Source organism: Otolemur garnettii, unplaced genomic scaffold (genome assembly GCF_000181295.1).
Source record: "Otolemur garnettii isolate 467f Iridium unplaced genomic scaffold, OtoGar3 scaffold00004, whole genome shotgun sequence".
Taxonomy (NCBI): domain Eukaryota; kingdom Metazoa; phylum Chordata; class Mammalia; order Primates; family Galagidae; genus Otolemur; species Otolemur garnettii.
In genome coordinates this window covers 27,691,397-27,698,004 of record NW_003852399.1, presented here as the reverse complement: position 1 = coordinate 27,698,004, position 6,608 = coordinate 27,691,397, and positions in this window count along the sequence as shown.

Sequence of the window (6,608 nt, the reverse complement as noted above, 5' to 3'; positions counted from 1 at the left end):
GCCACAACGCCCGGCCATTTTTTTGGTTGCAGCCATCATTGTTGTTTGGCGGGTCCGGTCTGGGGATTCGAACCCGCCACCCTAGGTGTACGTGGCTGGCGCCCTAGCCGGTTGAGCCACAGGTGCCGAGCCATTTGAGGAACTTTCAACTGAAAAAGTCCTGACCCAGCTAATATAAAATCTAATGATCCATCTATCTCTACCTATATCTATTAATATGTTCTTTAAGAACACTGTTCACAAATTCACTTTTCTGATTTTTTTCCTTTATCTTTTCGGCTCTCCTTTCCTTGAGATTTTAAAAAAGCTAGAGGGTGGAAAAAACTTTGCAGGGGTGATTCTCACAGTTTATTTTTGTTGTGTTTCTCTAAATTTCCTTACATGTTTATGTTAGATACTACTGTGGATCTCATGTTATCCACAGAATCTTAAAAGGGATTATTAGCATAGCTGTGGCTTTCTCCCTTTAAAATAAACCCCATCTTACTTGGAATTCATATTCCTCAAGGGACCATCTTTTTCCAGATATGCATAATACTAAATATTTTAATCAAATATGTGATCAAAAATATTTTCCATTTTACTTCTTTTATTTATTTGATGGATTCATGTTACCCGTTCTTTTTGGAAGAGAATTAATTTGGAATAAAAGCTCAGCTTTTTTATATTCCAAAAAATGAGAAAATAATTTCTTGTTTCTGGGATGTATAAAATGTCAGTCTAAGTGGGCATTGTTTGGTACAGCCATATGTGGCTCAAATAAAAATTAAGAATGGATTTTAAATTATGTATGCTAATGTTAAATTAACTTTTCTTGGGATATTTCAGTCACACTTAAAGGGTTCTATTCAGGGTATGTGTTGAGCAGGTTAGGTAGATAGATCCCTTGAGCATTCTCACATTTCAACTCTCTCTCACTCCCTAACACTGTCAGATAGTCCTGTGTGTCTGTATCTTTGAATCCCATAGCTCTAATCTCAGGGAGTGGTTCTGAGCTTCATAAAAGGTCCTGGTTGAGGCAGAGTTCAGAACCAGGCAGTAAGCTCTGTTCCTATTGCTGGTCTCTGGTCCTTCTGCTTAAGCCCTGGTCTGCTTTTTTCTTCTATTGCTGTTTTCCCTTCCCAAGTTTGCACACCTCCTGGTTCTTATCTTCCTTGGCTAGTTCTGATTTCTCCACTAAGACACATTCTGGCTTCTATTGCTCCACAGGTTGCTGACCTTGACTGCTTTTTAATCCTTCCAAGTCTTGCATCCAGCCACATACTGTAGTCCACAGTCTTGGTGCAGATTCATCACATCTATTGCCAACACTTAGCGATAATCAAGTGGGGACCCCAGACAGAATCAGAAACCAAGAGAAAGACACAAGCTACTTAAACCGACTAAGAAGAAATAGAAAATCTGAATAGAACGATAATAACTAAGGAGATTGGATTAGTGGCTTTTTTTTTTTAATTCTCATGAAGAAAAACTCAGGTCCAGAAGTAATCACCAATGAATTCTACAAAACACTCAATAAAGAATTAATATCAGTCACAAACTCTGCTAAAAAAAAAAAATAGAAGAGGAAGGAACACTTCCCAAATCATTCTGTGATCTAGGTATTACCCAGACACTCAAACCACACAAATGTATCACAAGAAACCTTTAGACCAGTATCTCTTATGAATAAGGATACAACTAGGCAAGAGAAAGAAATAAAAGCCATCAAGATTGGAAAAGAAGTTGAACTATTTTCAAAGATGACATAATCTTATATAGAGAAAATCCTTAAGAATCCACCAAAAGGGTTTGGGACCTGTGGCTCAAGCAGCTAAGGCACCAGCCACATATACCTGAGCTGGTGGGTTCAAATCTAGCCTGGGCCCACCAAACAACAATGACTGCTGCAGCCAAAAAATAGCTGGGCATTGTAGTGGGCACCTGTAGTCCTAGCTACTTGGGAGGCAGAGGCAGGAGAATTGCTTGAGCCCAGGAGTTGGAGGTTGCTGTCGGCTGTGATGTCAAAGCACTCTACCCAGGCAGACAGCTTGAGGCTCTGTCTCAAAAAAAAAGGAATCCACCAAAAGTCCTCTTTGCCTACTTGCCCTGGCAATGAAGTCCTGTTCGCCGTCTATGGGGAATGGATCTTGCTCTGTAAGCCTAGCCCTTGCTCTTATTCTGTAAATCTACTTTTGTCTTCCTCAACAAACTTTGTTCCATGCTTGCCTTAAATTAAAAAAAAAAAAAAAAAAGAATCCACTAAAAAAGTATTAATAATTAAATTCAGCAAGGCTGCAAGACTAACCTACAAAAATTGATTGTATTTCTATATACTTGTAATGATCAATCCAAAAACAAAATTAAGAAAATAAGCTATTTACAATAGTATCCAGAAAACTTTAAGAATAATTTTAACAAAAGAAGTGTAAAACTTATACCTTAAAAATTAAAAACATTCTGCAAAGAAATTAAGGATCTCAATAAATAGAATCCTGTTTATGTATCAAAATATTTAGTATTGTTAAGATATTAATACTCCTTTTTTTTTTTTTTTTGAGACAGAGTCTCATTATGTTGCCTTCGGTATAGTGCCGTGACATTAAAGCTCACAGCAACCTCTAACTTTTGGGCTTAAGGGATTCTCTTGCCTCAGCCTCCCAATTATCTGGGACTACAGGCACCCACCACAATGCCAGGCTATTTTTTTATTGCATTTGTTCTTGTTGGTTAGCAGGCCCAGGCCCTGCCACAATGCCAGACTATTTTTTTATTGTAGTTGTTATTGTTGTTTAGCAACTTGTGGAGCAATAGAAGCCAGAAGGCATCTTAGTGGAGAAATCAGGACTAGCCATGAAAGATAAGAACCAGGAGGTGTGCAAATTTGGGAAGGGAAAACAGCAATAGAAGAAAAAAGCAGACCAGGGCTTAAGCAAGCCTGCCTGCCTCTGTGTGTGTGGTTGGCGCCCTAACCACTGAGCACAATAGTAACACTCTTTAAACTGATCTATAGATTCAGTCAAATTCTAGTGTTGTTTTAGATGAATATTTTGTACAAACTGATGAACTGAATTGCAAGGGACCCAGAGTAGCCAAAATAATTTTGAAAAGAAAAAGAATCAACTTCTCAGTTTTGAAACTTACTTACAAAGAAAAAGTAATCAAGATAATGTGGTGGCTGGGCACAGTAGCTCACATCTGTAATCCCTTTGATAAGAAGATCCCTTGAGGCCAGGTTTGAGATCAGCCTGGGTGAGACCCTGTCTCTATAAAAATAAAAATAAAAAAATTAGCCAGGCATGATAGTGCATGCCTGCAGTCCCAGATATGGAGACCGTAAGCCCAAGAGTTCAGGGTTTCAGGTAGCTATGATCATACCACTGCACTCCAACCTGGATGACAGAGAGAGATCCTGACAAAAAAAAAAAAAAGACAGTATGGTACTGGCACGTATAGACACATAACATATAAATCAACAGAATAAAATCAGGAGTCGAGAAGTAAAGCAATACATTTGTGGTCACCTGATTTTTTTTGTTAACAAATCTGTGCTTTTCCTCAGAGAAGCTGATTTTTTTTTTTTTTTTTTTTGACAGAGCCTCAAGCTGTCCCCCTGGGTAGAGGGCCGTGGCATTATAGCTCACAGCAACCTCCAACTCCTGGGCTCAAGCGAGTCGCCTGCCTCCGCCTCCCAAGTAGCTGGGACCACAGGCGCTCCCCACAACGCCTGGCTATTTTTTGGTTGCAGCCGTCATTGTTGTTTGGCGGGTCCGGGCTGGGGATTCGAACCCGCCACCTTAGGTGTACGTGGCTTGCGCCTTAGCTGGTTGAGCTATAGGTGCCGAGCCAGAGAAGCTGATTTTTGACAAGCGAACCAATGGTGCCAAGACAACTAGATAACCACATGCGAAAGAATGAAATTGGACCCTTATCTCACATCATATAAAAAAGCTAACTTAAAATTGGTCAAAAATTAATTTTTTAACTTAACCAAAAAGTTAAAAATGTAGCCAGGTACAGTGTCAGACCCATGTGTCCCAGCTACTCAGGTGGCTAAAGTGGGATGATTGATTGAGGAGTCTGAGGTTGCAGTGAGCTACTATGACATCACTACACTAGCCTGGGTGACAGAGTGAGACCTTCTCTCAAAAAAAAAGAAAAAGAAAGAACCAGTGACCAGATAGTTATTTTATCTAAGGAAGAGATACAAAAAGTTAATAAGCACATGAAAAGATGCTTGACATCATTAGCCATGAAGATGCAAATCAAAGCCACAGTGATTACTCTGTTTCATTCATTAAGAAAAAACAAATAAGGGCTCAGCGGCATGGTTAACAGCGTCAGCCACATGCACCAAGGCTGACAGGATTGAACCCAGCCCGGGTCAGCTAAACAACAATGACAACTACAACAAAAAAATAGCTGGGTATTGCGGCAAGTGCCTGTAATAACAGCTACTTGGGAGATAAGGCAAGAGAATTGCTTGAGCCCAAGTGTTGGAGGTTGCTGTGAGCTGTGATGCCATGGCATTCTACGAAGGGCAACATAGTGACACTCTGTCTCTGTCTCAAAAAAAAAAAAAAAAAAAAAAAAAAAAAAAGAAAAAGAAAAAGAAAGAAAGAAAGAAAGAAAATAAAAGAAATAATCAAAAAAAGCAAAGCCACAGTGAGATACCACTTCATACCCCCTAGGATGGCTGGAATTGAAAAGTCAGATAACAAGTGTTGGTGTGGACGTGGGAAAAATTAGAACTCTCAAACCCAGCTAGTAAAATGGCACAGCCACTTAGGAAAATAATCTAGGAGTTCCTCAAACTACCAAATAGAACATCATGTGACCTAGCAATTCCACTCCTAAGCATATGCCCAAGAGAAATAAAAACACATGTCTGCACAGGCACTTGTACCCAAACGTTTATAGCAGTGTTATTATTACATAAGAGCCAAAAGGTGGAAACAGACCAAACGTCCTGGATAAACACAATGTTGTATGTTCATGTAATGGAATAATTATTGTGCCATAAAAAGTAACAAAGTACTATACTAATACATTGCTATAACATAGATGAACTTTGAAAACATTATAGTAAGTGAAAGGAAGCAGTCATAACAGACCACTTGTATGATTCCACTTATAGGAAAAGTCCAGAATAGAGACATCTATGAAGAAAAAAGTAGATTAGTGGCTGCTTAGGGCAGGAGGGAAGAAGGGATGAAGGGTGTAAAAAGTGACAGCTAAAACACCGGGGGCTGCTTCTTGAGATGATGAGAATGTCCTAAAATTATGATAATGGGTGCATGTTTATGAATATAATAAAAATATTGGCCCGGTGTGGTGGCTTACGCCTGTAATCCCAGCACTTGGGAGGCTGAGGTGGGTGGATTGCCTGAGCTCACACGTTTGAGACTAGCCTGAGCCAGAGCGAGACCCCATCTTTAAAAATAGCTGGGCGTTGTAGGGGGTACCTGTAGTCCCAGCTATATGGGAGGCTAAGGCAAGAGAATCACTTAAACCCAGGATTTTGAGGTTGCTGTGAGCTATGATGCCACAGCACTCTACTAAGAGTGACAAAGTGAGACTCTGTCTCCAAAAAAAAAAATTGAATTTTTCACTTTAAAGGATGAATTGTATGGCATGTGAATTACATCTCAATAAAGCTGTTAAAAACAAACAAAAACCAAATGCACCCAAGGGTTTGATGACTTCTCAAAACATTACAAAGCTTTGAACATCTAGTACAGATTCCTATAGGTTTAGCTTCACCGATCTGTTTACTTTGCAATTAATGAAGGTTAAAGGAGCATTCTTAAAAGTTGTTACCTGGGAACTTAAAATTCTACTTATGACTCTAAGCACAAGAACAGAACCTGTCACATCTTTCAAAGGAGAATTTATTTGCCTTATTAACAAATCAAGAGTAGTAAGTCTCTATCAAGAGAGCAGAATAAAGAAAAGAGATTAAATGGTTTATTTGCTCCTTGTTTAGAGAAGTCTGCAAGTAAGGAACTCTTAAGGAAGTTTCTAGCATTCCAAGTTCTTAAAACAGGGATAATGCATTTAAGTCCATTTAAAACCTCTAAGAGTGACATCAATGACCATGAAGTAGAAGCTGAATGAGTATTTCAAGTTCAAATTAATTACTAGACCAACTGCTGACTGAAAGCAATGAAATTAAATACAGAGTTACTGAGTTGGGATAAAAACAAAAGAAAAATACAAATCCTGAGGAAGGAGCTGTAACAGTATCTAAATAAGAAGGTACCAGCTCAGGGAGGCTATGTTTTAAAGATATCCTGATATGCTATTGAGTTCAGGAAGTCAGCACAAGGCTTTTGGTAATAAGACAGCTGACATTGTTGATTTTTCTAATAGGAGGCAAAAGTGGAGAAAGGAGAAAAGGAAAAGCATATGTGAAATATTTAACTAAGTGTTAAAACGTGGGATAATTTTGATCAGGTCATTTTTTTTACTAATTTTCTCATATATTTACCAATGGCTAGGTGTACAAATTGTCAACAATCTTTATCATGTAATAAAATAGGTGTTTTTTTTATATTTTTTATTTTTTTGTGGAGACTGAGTCTCACTTTGCTGCCCTGGGTAGAGTGCTGTGGCATAGCTGACAGCAA